Genomic DNA, 14,696 nt, shown 5'->3' on the forward strand with positions numbered 1-14,696 from the left:
TAGCGCCGGGGAGACGTCAGCTGGCCCGAGATGTGTGGTCGCTTCATTCGCCGCGGCGCTGCGCCGGCTGCTAGGAGCGAGAAATTAGCGCCCCAGTCGTCGGCCACAACTTCCGACGCCATTCAGCCCAAACCGCTGGAAACGTTCACGTAGTGTGTAAGTGGATCTTCTTGTTGTCTACCTCAAAGTGATTTTAGGGCGAAGGTGAGACGGATGGGAACCTAGACTACTTACAAGTAAACCTACCCAAGTGATACAATTCGATTTTGATTGACTTTGAATATGTTGTAATGTAGAGAAAATAAGAGACAGATCCTATTTATACATGCCTATATGGCCGTTAACGGGGCGAAACACCCCTTCGAAGAAATTTATTTTAATATTTCTGAATACCCTCGAAACAATGATTAAAAAATTCCTTAAACGAAAGTCCTATAGTTTTTAATGTGCGCTACAATGGTGCACCCAGATTTGTCCAGAAAGTAACATTTTTCTAAATCCCCTCGACAAAATTTAGTCTTTCATTTCGGCATCTCACTAATAAAAAAGCAAATACCATCATTAATACCAAATACAATTGTGTATGATGAGGTATGTCCTAAGATACATTTATCAGAAATTGGAAATATTGCTATGTTGCTGTATGCATGCTGCATCAGTGCCAGTTATGATGTTGGGATCTTTAATATGTCTTTGTCACGTAAATATAAGGTTGACAGTTATTGAACTATAGGACCCGCCTGGTTAGCAGAGAGCGCTAATGTGCTGCTTCCTCGGCCCCGGATCGAATCCGCCCGGCGGATTAACGACGACAGCTGCTGTGCCGGTTAGCTAGCATTTTGTTTTTAGGCGGTTTTCCGCATCCCCATAGGTGAATACTGGGCTGGTCCCCATATGCCGTCTCAGTTACATGGCTCGCAGACATTTGAACACTTTTGTACTATTCCATGGATAACACTAGTTGCAGACAGTTAGGGTACACTAATTCCAACCCGGGAGGTACGGGATGGCGGCAGGAAGGGCATCCGGCCACCTCTTCCACAAACATTGCCAAATCCGATTAACCACGCCGATCCTGCCAAACTGAGGGAAAAGGCACAAGCGAAACAAAGAAAAGTTATTGAACTATAGGAATGAAAAGCAAATTAGTTTCAGATTACAGCGTGCACACACTTTGTTCAACATGTAAACATCTCTACATATATTTTGATTTAGGTTATCACATGTTTGATAAGCCTGCCATCCTTGGCGATTATGAACACAAACGAATAGTGAAATTTCTGCATGACCCGCTGAAGTGTCGATTATATCCTGAATGGTATTTTGAGTTCAGCAATGGTTTTGGGGTTGCTGCTGCACACTTTGTCTTTAATATAGCCCCAAAAAAAGGAGAGGATGGCAGCCAATTGTGGTCCATGCCAATAGCCTCTGGGTAGCCCACAGCCAGAGTGTCGTCTCCAAAGTGCTCCTCCAGAACATCAGACTCTCTCCTGCTTCGATGTGGTCGAACTCTCTCTTGCGTGAACCAAGTCTGGTCGAATTCAAGGTCATTTTGGATAATGGGGATGAAATCATCTTCCAAAACTGTCACCTGCCGTTCGGTAGTCACCGTGCCAACAAGGTACATGTCCGCCCCCGGGAGCTGAGTGGTCAGCGCGACAGAACGTCAGTCCGAAGGGCCCTAGTTCGATTCCCGGCTGGGTCGTAGATTTTCTCGGCTCAGGGACTGGGTGTTGTGTTGTCCTGATCATAATCCCCATCGACACACAAGTCGCCAAAGTGGCGTCAAATTGAAAGACTAGCTTCCGGCGAACTGTCTACCCAACGGGAGGCCCTAGTCACACGACATTTACATTTACAACGAGGAATAGCGCACCGATTATTCCATGACTAGAAATTGCACACCACACAGTCACCCATTGGGGTGGCAGATGGGGAAGAGACTTCTCTATCGCAAAATGCGGATTCTCAGTCTCCAGATGCGCCAATTTTGTTTACTAACGAACCCATGTAAATAAAAGTGGGCTTCGTCGCTAAACCAAACCATATTCACAACAAATTCCTGTTTGGCAATTCTGTGGGCAACAGTGCTGACGAAATAGAACCGCTGTTCCATGGCCCTAGTATATTAATGGCTGATGGGTGTGAATTTTTTATGTGAAGAGATGCAGGTCTTCCACAACAATTTGTTGCAGTGTTTACCTGTCCACCAGTTGTGCAGCCCGTCTGATCGATTTACTGGCATGGTTTGAAACACAGTGCCTGTCTTGACGATGTTTTTCAAGCGTTTCCGCCCTTTTTGGACGACTGATATTGCCAACACTGTCATCACGAAACTACCCGTTCTCTCAAACTTGCGAATCAAACTTGTGATTGTAAGCGCATTTGGACCGGTTGTCTTCAGCCTCAACTCAGTTGCAAACTTACTTTGAGCCGCAGTTGGGCTGTAATTGCTCGCATAATAGACCTTCGCAAGCGCTATACGCTCAGGCACGCTGTGCCATGACATTTTCAAGTGCAAATGGCCGATATCAAGAAGGCGTGTGTGCATGCGCATACTAATTCCCATCATGGCTCGCGGCCAAACGTGTACTTTGCAAGTCCTAATGCAATCAGTTCAGAAGTTACGACGATTTTATTTCATATAATTCAACAATAGTCACCCTGTATATTCTAATGTGTAATATGTTGCCGACTATATACATTTTCTTTAAATTTTACGAAATATAAACTACCAAATTTTTGTACACAGCTGGACAACAACTTCCGGATTAAACCATCTTGTAGAAGTAGTAAAGAGCAAATCAGTTGCTAAATGGAAGGTTTATTACAACCATTTTACCTTGGTTTCCACGTTTTATATACATATATACAGAGGTACCATAACAACTTATCACATATAAAAAAATATATACAGACTTACTGGATTATCTGTTGTGGCAGACCTACATTACAATATATAAAAAAAATGGCTCTGAGCACTATGTGACTTAACATCTGAGGACATCAGTCCCCAAGAACTTAGAACTAATTAAACCTAACTAACCTAAGGACATCATACACATCCGTGCCCTAGGCAGGATTCGAACCTGCGACCTTAGCCATCGCGCGGTTCCAGACTGACATTAAAATATAGTCTACAGGTGTCAGTCAAATATAAGATTTCACCTCCTTAATAGTTAGAACATGCACAACGTGGATGTTGTTTGGTATTTCGTTTCCAATATATAGCCATTTTATTAATTTAAACAACTACACAGCTACATATCATCTGGTTAGAATGTCATAATGTTAATTTTAACGTTTTGAGCAATTCACCACAATGAAGTTTCATTCACTGTGTCCCACCCTCCTTGCACATACTACTAGTGTCAAAAGTTGTCCTTAGCTCAAGTGTTGAGTACATGATGCTAGTGCACTAGCCTCCATATTGGTGAGGAAATACCAAATGACATCAACCATGTTGTGCATGTTTTAATTATCATTGGGATGAAATTTTATATCTCACTTACGCATTTTGGTTATATTTTGACATACATCTGCCACAGCATGTAATCCGGCGTCTGAATAATTTTTGGTATTTCTAATGAGATATTGTTGTACCTCTCTCTCTCTCCTTCTATCTCTCTCACACACTGTCTCTGTCTGCACTTTCTCTCTCTCTCTCTCTCTCTCTCTCACCGTAGGTGCAACCACAACGGACGGGTATCTGTTGAGAGGCCAGACAAACGTGTGGTTCCTGAAGAGGGGCAGCAGCCTTTTCAGTAGTTGCAGGGGCAACAGTCTGGATGATAGACTGATCTGGCCTTGTAACACTAACCATAACGGCCTTGCTGTTTTTGGTGCTGCGAATGGCTGAAAGCAAGGGGAAACTACAGCCGTAATTTTTCCAAAGGGCATGAAGCTTTACTGTATGGTTAAATGATGATGGCGTCCTCTTGGGTAAAATATTCCAGAGGTAAAATAGTCCCCCATTCGGATCTCTGGGCGGGGACTACTCAAGAGGACGTCGTTATCAGGAGAAAGAAAACTGGCATTCTACGGATCGGAGCGTGGAATGTCAGATACCTTAATCGGGCAGGTAGGTTAGAAAATTTAAAAAGAGAGATGGATAGGTTAAAGTTAGATATGGTGGGAATTAGTGAAGTTCGGTGGCAGGAGGAATAAGACTTCTGGTCAGGTGAATACAGGGTTATAAATATAAAATCAAATAGGGGTAATGCAGGAGTAGGTTTAATAATGAATAAAAAAATAGGAGTGCGGGTAAGCTACTACAAACAGCATAGTGAACGTATTATAGTGGCCAAGATAGACACAAAGCCAATGCCTACTACAGTAGTACAAGTTTATATGGCAACTAGCTCTGCAGATGACGAAGAAATTGAAGAAATGTATGATGAGATAAAAGAAATTATTCAGGTAGTGAAGGGAGGCGAAAATTTAATAGTCATAGGTGACTGGAATTCGACAGTAGGAAAAGGGAAAGAAGGAAACATAGTAGGTGAATATGGATTGGGGATAAGAAATGAAAGAGGAAGCCATCTGTTAGAATTTTGCACAGAGCATAACTTAATCATAGCTAACACTTGGTTCAAGAATCATAAAAGAAGGTTGTATACGTGGAAGAATACTGGAGATACTAAAAGGTATCAGATAGATTATATAATGGTAAGACACAGATTTAGGAGCCAGGTTTTAAATTGTAGGACATTTCCAGGGGCAGATGTGGACTCTGACCACAATCTATGAACTGTAGATTAAAACTGAAGAAATTGCAAAAATGTGGGAATTTATGGAGGTGGGACCTGGAGAAACTGACTAAACCAGAGGTTGTACAGAGTTTCAGGGACAGCATAAGGGAACAATTGACAGGAATGGGGGAGAGAAATACAGTAGAAGAAGAGTGGGTAGGTCTGAGGGATGAAGTAGTGAAGGCAGCAGACGATCAAGTAGGTAAAAAGACGAGGGCTAGTAGAAATCCTTGGGTAACAGAAGAAATATTGAATTTAATTGATGAAAGGAGAAAATATAAAAATGCAGTAAATGAAGCAGGCAAAAAGAAATACAAACGTCTCAAAAATGAGATTGACAGGAAGTGCAAAATGGCTAAGCAGGGATGGCTAGAGGACAAATGTAAGGCTGTAGACGCACTTATCACTAGTTGTAAGATAGATACTGCCTACAGGAAAATTAAAGAGACCTTTGGAGAAAAAAGAGCCACTTGTATGAATTTCAAGAGCTCATATGGAAACCCAGTTCTAAGCAAAGAAGGGAAAGCAGAAAGGTGGAAGGAGTTTATAGAGGGTCTATACAAGGGCGATGAACTTGAGGACAATATTATGGAAATGGAAGAGGATGTAGATGAAGATGAAATGGGAGATACGATACTGCGTGAAGAGATTGATAGAGCACTGAAAGACCTGAGTCGAAACAACGCCTCGGGGGTAGACAACATTCCATTGGAACTACTGATGGCCTTGGGAGAGCCAGTCCTGAAAAAACTCTACCATCTGGTGAGCAAGATGTACGAGACAGGCGAAATACCCACAGACTTCAAGAAGAATATAATACTTGCAATCCCAAAGAAAGCAGGTGTTGACAGATGTGAAAATTACCGAACTATCAGTTTAATAAGTCACAGCTGCAAAATACTAACGCGAATTATTTACGGACGAATGGAAAAACTGGTAGAAGCCGACCTCGGGGTAGATCAGTTTGGATTCCGTAGAAATGTTGGAACACGTGAGGTAATACTGACCTTACGACTTATTTTAGAAGAAAGATTAAGTAAAGGCAAACCTACGTTTCTAGCATTTGTAGACTTAGAGAAAGCTTTTGACAATGTTGACTGGAATACTCTCCTTCAAATTCTAAAGGTGGAAGGGGTAAAATTCAGGGAGCGAAAGGCTATTTATAATTTGTACAGAAACCAGTTGGTAGATATAAGAGTCGAGGGGCATGAAAGGGAAGCAGTGGTTGGGAAGGGAGTGAGATAGAGTTGTAGCCTCTCCCCGATGTTATTCAATCTGTATATTGAGCAAGCAGTAAAGGAAACAAAAGAAAAATTTCGAGTAGGTATTAAAATCCAGGGAGAAGAAATAAAAACTTTGCGGTTCGCCGATGACATTGTAATTCTGTCAGAGACAGCAATGGACTTGGAAGAGCAGTTGAACAGAATGGTCAGTGTCTTGAAAGGAGGGTGTAAGATGAACATCAACAAAAGCAAAACGAGGATAATGGAATGTAGTCGAATTAAGTGGGGTGATGCTGAGGGAATTAGATAAGGAAATGAGACACTTAATGTAGTAAAGGAGTTTTGCTATTTGGGGAGGAAAATAACTGATGATGGTCGAAGTAGAGAGGATATAAAATGTAGACTGGCAATGGCAAGGAAAGCGTTTCTGAAGTAGAGAAATTTGTTAACATCGAGTATAGATTTAAATGTCAGGAAGTCGTTCCTGAAAGTATTTGTATGGAGTGTAGCCATGTATGGAAGTGAAACATGGACAATAGATAGTTTGGACAAGAAGAGAATAGAAGCTTTCGAAATTTGTTGCTACAGAAGAATGTTGAAGATTAGGTGGGTAGATCACGTAACTAATGAGGAGGTATTGAATAGGATTGGGGAGAAGAGAAGTTTGTGGCACAACTTGACTAGAAGAAGGGATCGGTTGGTAGGACATGTCCTGAGGCATCAAGGGATCACAAATTTAGCATTGGAGGCCAGTGTGGAAGGTAAAAATCGTAGAGGGAGACCAAGAGATGAATACACTAAGCAGATTCAGAAGGATGTAGGGTGCAGTAGGTACTGGGAGACGAAGGAGCTTGCACAGGATAGATTAGCATGGAGAGCTGCATCAAACCAGTCTCAGGACTGAAGACCACAACAACAACAACAACTATATATATATGTATATTCAAAGCTGACCAAAATCGAATTGTACACTTTGGATAAATTTACTTCTTAGTGAAATTATAAAATATAAATTGTCTTCCCGTGGAAAATGTTAATGTTAATATAAATATCAGTGAGAAAGCCAATCGATTAATTTTGCGTGGGCTTACTTTGAATCTTTTTATGCAGGTGATCCGAGCATTGATTCATCGGATTCATCTTATAGCAAAGGTATCAGTAAGGCTATCTTTAAGCTCTGATCACGTCTAAGTTTTTTTTTAATTGGACTCCGTCTTTGGCAGTTGAACAAACAAAACATAACCTGTCATTTGTCACTGAACTGTGTAGGCAATTTTTAATTGTTTTAAGGGTGCTCATACTTTTTTCACAGTGACAGGTACTGTAAGAATTAATTTGATATTCCTTATTACTGAAGAGATTTTGAGTATCATTGCCCATTATGAATTTAAGAAGGTTTTCAGGCGGTGGATATTAAAGTTTGGCATTACAAATAATTCCTATCTGATTTTCCACTCATTCTTTGTTGAAGAATGGTTAAGTTATAAGAAAGTCATTCAGTTTCATAGTTTGGAAATTTGATTTATAATTTCCAGACTGTTTCTTATGAAGCAACTCTGTAAACTGAAGCTGGCCAAAGTGGCCGAGCGGTTCTAGGCGCGCTACAGTCTGGAACCGCACAACCGCTATTGTCGCAGGGTCGAATCCTGCCTCAGGCATGGCTGTATGTTATGTCCTTAGGTTAGTTAGGTTTAAGTTGTTCTAAGTTCTAGGGGACTGATGACCTCAGCAGTTGAGTCCTATAGTGCTCAGAGCCATTTGAACCATTTTTGTAAACTGAAAATCCTCAAGATTTCCAAATGCAGTTCCATTTGCACTGACATGTTACAGCTTTTTCTGAACTCGTTTCCTTTAACAAACTGATGATATTTTCGATTTTCACATGCACACACTAGTATCACATGCAAATTTTTGTCAGAATGCGTAGAATTGGTCGACATATGGAGATATTTCTTTATAAAGGAAAAGCAGGAAAAGGAAAAAAGTATTATCAAGAATGCTAAACAAGCCAGAAGCATTGTCTAACGACTCTGCATCGCAGTCTACATCATCTGTGGAGATTTTTTTTTTTGGAAAATATCTTTCAACATATGGTGTTTATGATTCATAGTCTGAAAAGCTCCTGTATTGAAATTCCAGCATTTAGTACGTGTCTGAGGCCATTTGAGGCCTTGATTTTCTGTAATTTTTGGTCTCTTTGAGGACTTGATAAAAATGAATGGAATGCTATATGACTGTAAATGGAAAACCTAAGTGCTTTTATATTATTAGAACAAATTAAATTAAGTTTGTAAACATCTGTGCAAAAATATAGGCCGTGAACATTTTGTTTTAACAAAACTTTCGACAACCTCATGTTTACCTACCATTCCTGAGGCCTGATCATATGTATAGCTCATTGCTGTTCCAGTAACTCAAGAAATATCAAGTGTAATGAGTACATTTCTGATAATCCCTGAGCAGTTTCTTCGCTAGAAGCATCATGAAAACCGATAAATCTAGGACACAAAACCTGAGAAAAAGATTCATTTCTGACTTATAAAAACTATCCATCTGCTTGTATGCCAATGAACTCACATGTCTGTAACTCTTCTCTAATGTGATCGTTAATGACTTCCGTAACCGATTCAGTGAATTTGTTTTCAGCTTTGTTTGATGTCCCTTTGACGCCAGAAACGTCCTACAAGTGATCACAAATAATCTGTTCCTGTCCAGACAAAATATCCAATAGTTCAACGTAATACCCTTTGTTTTCGGAACTTTCATCTTCGCAGTGTTCTCTGATGCAAGGTTTTACTTGCCAAAGAAAACAAATAACTGCAGTAAGTCCATTGATTACGAATCTATTTTGTTTTGCAGTCGTATTATGTTTTCTAGCTAGAAGTTTGTCTCCTTTAGAAACTAAATGTTGTAATCATGCCTGAGCGAAAAACTGAAAACTCTCTTCATTCTGACGGTGCTTTCTTGAATTTCGATGTTTCTCAGGTGTTCTGTCAAAACATTTCGTCACACATCCAGTTTTGTTCGATCCGAAACCCATCAGACAAAATTTATTTGTAACAATGCAATTTATTTATAAAGAGCAACCAGGAAGCCAAGGGTACACGTTATGCCATGAAAATTCAAATTTTTCGTTCTATTTCTCATCAGCTTTTCAGTGTCGAATGCAATGTGGTGCCGCTTATCTTTATAAGCGCACTTTGTTTCGTAAGTCCAACTGGAAAATAGTTTGTCATCTAATTCGTAAAATAAGAACACAAGAGTTTCCTCTGCGCAAGGCACAGTACAATCTGATAATCAGATGTGCTCACAAATAATACTACCAAAACAAGGTTTGTAAAACTGGGACTGTATAGCATGCTAGATAACATACAACCTCAATGCCTGTGTGCCTGCCGCCCTACTGGCTGCTTCGTAGCAATATGAGACTATTTCTAGAAGCCTCCAGTGAACTGTTAAACTAGACAGCGTGTGTAACACAGTGAACTCTTACCTCAAGGATGGGTGGAATGAATCTATAATAACATACAAAACATATGTACACTGTTTTCCACGGATTGTTGTATTCTAAATCCAACTGTAAGTTTCCTTCAAAATTTTAGTAGGCTAAACCTCCTAAAGCCTCTCAACAGTATCACCACTGAGACATTAGTCCTGTAGGCCACAGTAAGATATGCAATCAGTTTACCCATACAGCATATGCTACAGGGCCCCAGGTGTGAAATCCTGCAAAAGCACTCACGATGAAGTACAGATGAATGTACAATATTTTTAAAGCACTTAAGTAACGGATCTCTGACATCATTGTATGTATTTTAGAATGATAAAATTCATTATTCCACCTTACTAAATCAAATTGTATGTGCAGAAATGAGTACAGCACTTTGATTTACATTTTATGCTCCACAAAAGTCTTCTGTGACTCACTAAAAATGTGCTTCACCGTACTTTGTGCATAGAAATCCACAGAAATTTGACCAAAGTTGGGACAGACGTCGCTAAATTTAAAAGTTTGCGTTTTCTACACATGTGAGTTAATGAGATTGAGGATGTGTCAGTTAAATTTTACAAGAAATACGCAAATATCATTGCAGAACAAATGAATAATAGTTATCCACTCAATATTTATTGTAGGTACGTAACTAATATACCTAGCAGGTTCACATGAAAGTTATATTCTAGGCAGTTGTTTTTCTCTAATATGTGAATGAAATTAACAAGACTCACCTATGAAGCACAATTTTAGTCTCCTTTCATGGTGATCATATCAGTCCAGTGATGGTTCAGTAATCAAACTGGTAGTGGTAGTGCTTACATATGTGAAATTATATGTTGATAGAGGTCTATTTCATATACCATAATGGAGTAAAATAATGCGTTAAAATTTGAATACTTTTTCCTAAATTTAGGGTCCCACAATTGAGCTATACCATGGGCCCCATTCTGTCTTATACAAACCAAGGTAAGATATACTTATATGGCCAGTTGCATGGAAATAAACTTGGCTGCCTAAGACTTGCCACAACTTGAACACACTAAATCTATTCTCTTTCTTTTAATAGTGTAAGTATTAACAAAACTGATATTCGTAATGGAAACCTTTACTGCAGTCAACTGTCTCTCACAATAATAGGTATGCAACCAACAATGAGTTCCACATGTTACCACTAAAACTGGAAGACATCCTCTTATGGAATGCATGTGAAGCCTTTACGAAAAACGAAATGAAAAGTCCAGGAGATCCTATACTGATGAAAAGCTCAAATAAAACGACACTTGACAAGTGGACCACATTATACAATTTGATAAAGGGTGTGCAAGGTGAAAGTGGTCCTGATTGATTCCTTAGGATCACGAAAACCAGGACTGAGTCTAAGACTTATCTTACATGATAAATCATACATAGGCAAAACTGTCTTTGCAGCATTTGTAAAAGAATTGCCTTTTGACATTGTTGATTGGACTACTCATTGAAATTCGGAAGGCATCTACAGTATTTCAGGGAACAGAAATGTTTCTATGACTACAACAGAAACAAGACTATAGGTAAAACAGTTTAATAGCATGAATGGAAAGTAGTAGTTGCGAATTAGTAAGATATCTGTGTAGTCTCTCCCCAATGTTATTCAGTCTCTGCATCGAACACGAAGTAATAAACTGTAAAGGAAAGGAAGTGGAAATTTGGACCAGGAATTAATGCTAAGACAGAAGAAATAAAAATTTTGTGCTGTATTGATAACATTTTGATTGTGTCAGATATAGTTAACGGCAGATGCAGGGCACAAATGCAAAAAAAAAAAAAAAACTTCTGATATCTTTTGTTGTGTAATTTGGTAGATTGGTTCTTTAAGAATAACATTGTAAGATTTCATAACTGAAATCTGGCTAGATGTATGTTTTAAAAAAGTAATTAGGGCGTCTGCACCTGCCACAGTCCCTCTTTCTAGGCTGTCATCTACACCTTTTCAACATTAGAAATTTTTTGTCCGTACATTTTTCGTTTACACAATCGAAACCAATTGTAGATAAGTCTAGAAACATAGGAGGTTGCCAGAAAGATTATCTTTGCTTGTTCCTTTGTTTACAACGTGGGTTTTAGAAAATCGAAACCTATTGGGAGGTGTTAACAGGCTCGCAGCCAAGGATATTCACACTTTACAAATATATTATGGAAAACTATCAGGGGTAGCTTGCATAGTGTGAAAACAATGTAGCAAGCCATGTCGGCAATAATCTTTCACAAATTCAGAACTGATAGTCCTCAACATTCCCTTTGTAATATATCGTGGTGAAAATATCTTCAGGCAGAACCATGTTTTGTCATATGGTTTGTCACTAGCTGTTTTCGATGTTATACAACCAGCTGTCATATACCTAGGCCGTCCTCAAAAGCTGAAAAAATCTGTACATGGGAAACACACAATACAAATGAGAGCCACAAATACCCTATACGGATGCAAGATACTCAGAAGCATTGATGAGGCGTGACTGGGCAAAGCTTAGGTAGTAGAACAAAAAATGCAAAAGTTGGGTAGGCAAAGGAGGATTGGGGAGAGGAACACGAGAAAGAGAATAAAGATTATGTATATGAACAGCACTAACCAGTAGAGGTACAGCAATATTGTCAAAAATTCGATAAAACTTTAAATGCGAATTACCATAAACTTGCTTTTTTGAGTCATAAAGTATTTTTTCTCATAAACTATAAAAGCTAACATCATGAAATTTGTTAAGTATTATTATCTGAATAACCCTACAAAGCACGTTTCCGTTATCTTCCCTGTGAGAAAGTTTCTGCTTTAAAATATGAGAAAAATAAAGCAGTCCTGAGTAACACAAAACTGAAAAATTAATTTCAAAGCGTCCATGTCGTGTAAACTGTGAAATTCCAGTTTTATTGTTTGACTAATTTACGAGAAAATGTACGTTGTAAAAACAAAGGTAATTAAAATTTCAAATCCTTATAAAATGTATGTCGATGCGCATTTTCAATGAAAAATTGCACTGACTATCGAGCATCAAGTTGTACATTGGAGTCTCTAGTTTTACCAGCTTAGCTGTAATATTTTTGGAGATATATATGTTTAAGTACACGAATGCATGTTGCCTTACGTCTGTCTTTAAGGACTTAAATGAGCAACTAAATGGCATGATAATGTCTTGACAAAATTTTATAAGATATGTTGGAAATGTGATTGTACAATATAAATAATGTGGCTAGAAATTTCTGACAAATAAGCTACTTGTATGATAACGTAGTTTTCCGTTCCCTGTGGGATGGATACTGATGATGCCTAAAACCTTCGTAATGCTTGTTTCCGTCGCCGCCCTGTAACCCAGCCATCAGCGTGACTGAGTTCGATATGTGTTCCCATATGACTGCAGTAACTCTAGTGCTGGTCTCTATGTGGCTACCAGCGGGATACAAACCACAATCCCTGTTCTAACTGTCATTCAGGTAAACTTTATACGTGTATTAAAAAGCACTGTATTTTTCCTGTGTCAGATATAGTATTGCATATCTACTTTAAAGTATCAGAATACTTGTACTAAGTGAAGTAACGCTGAGGCTGTTGTAAATGACACGCCGAAAGCAGAAGAGCAAGGTAACTGACAATTGCAGATGTAAAGAGGATACAGAAGACAGGCTTAAAATAGAGAGATAACATTTCTGAAAAATAGAAATATGTGAAGAGCTAGTGTAAGCTTAGGTGTTAGGAAGTCTTTTAGAAGAACTAATAGTATTGGTCTGGAGTGTAATCATGTACAGATGTGGAATGCGGTTGACAAACAGAACAGACAAATAGGGCACAGAAGCATTTCAAATTAGGTGTTTCAGTAAAGTGGTGAAGGTAAGATGTATAGGTTCAATAAATAACAAAGAGGCACTGAATCACACTGGACAGAAAAGGAACTCATGACAAAACTTGTCTAACATAAGGGACTGGTTAATAGGACTCGTCCTGAACCATCAAGGAACAGTCAGCCATGTAAAGAGGTAAGTACGAAGGGTAAAAACTGTACTGGAATATCAAGGCTGAATTATAGTAAACAGGTTCAATAAGATGTTAAGTTGCAGTATTTATGCAGAGAATAATTCCGTGAGTGATTGTGCCTGAGGCTCTAAAATTTTAATTCACAGCTGGCAAGTGAAAAAAAAAAGCGTAATGGAGAGATCTGTTCTAGTATTTATTGCAATACATAATTACTTTCAAACTGCAGTGCATTGAAACAATACATAGGAGAAATAAGTAATTGGTGTGAAATTTGGGCTATTAGAACTAGGAAACTTCATCATCAAATGTTGGTAAATTTACTCTTCCCTCGAGATAAATATTGTATTGATATTATGAATGGCCTATGTGCGCGCGCTCCGTCTTCAGGCCACAAGTGGCCCATGGGGACCATCGACTGCCGTGTCATCCTCGGCTGAGGGACCTGTGGTCAGCACACAGCTTTCTCAGTCGTTGTGATGGTTTTCTTTGACCGGAGCCGCCCCTACTATTCGGTCGAGTGGCTCTTCAATTGGCATCACGAGGCTGAGTGCACCGCGAAAAATGGCAACAGCACATGGCGGCCCAAATGGTCACCCATCCAAGTGCCGGCCACGCCCGACGGTGCTTAACTTCGGTGATCTGACGGGAACTAGTGTATCCACTGCGGCAAGGCCGTTGTCTAATGCCCTACGTAATCAAATAATAATCAAAAGCTTAAAAGCTAGTAGGAAAATGGAAAGACAATTTAAATACGTAAGAGAAACCACGGAAGTGATACAACTGCTACTTTTTTTTTTTTACAAAAAGGCAGTTATGTACAGTTATTTTATGGCATTTCATAGATAGGATGGCAGCTTTGAGGCACTATGACACTTAGTGCCTATTGTGAAATTATAGTAGTGTACTCGTGCTTGACGTCTTCATAATTTCTTGATGTTGCGAGAAATCGCAATATTGCTCTTACTCTTTCATATGGTGTTAAGCCTCCCTCATGACTGTATTCTGTTTCTTGACCAAAGGCGTAAGCATTCACAGAAGCTTCAAATAGGTTTCTCCATTCATCCTGGGATATATATACAAGTCACGAGGATACACCTCAAATTCACTCAGCACTTTTGTAAAAAATGGTTCAAATGGCTCTGAGCACTATGGGACTCAACATCTTAGGTCATAAGTCCCCTAGAACTTAGAACTACTTAAACCTAACTAACCTAAGGACATCACAC

At 39.2% G+C, this 14,696-nt stretch overlaps 1 pseudogene; it reads right to left on the reverse strand.

The window, feature by feature from the left end:
* Nucleotides 1–14,032: 14,032 nt before the first annotated feature.
* On the reverse strand, nucleotides 14,033–14,150 carry LOC126199808 (5S ribosomal RNA; annotated as a pseudogene).
* Between the last annotated feature and the right edge of the window lie 546 nt (nucleotides 14,151–14,696).

Source organism: Schistocerca nitens, chromosome 8 (assembly GCF_023898315.1).
Source record: "Schistocerca nitens isolate TAMUIC-IGC-003100 chromosome 8, iqSchNite1.1, whole genome shotgun sequence".
Classification (NCBI taxonomy): domain Eukaryota; kingdom Metazoa; phylum Arthropoda; class Insecta; order Orthoptera; family Acrididae; genus Schistocerca; species Schistocerca nitens.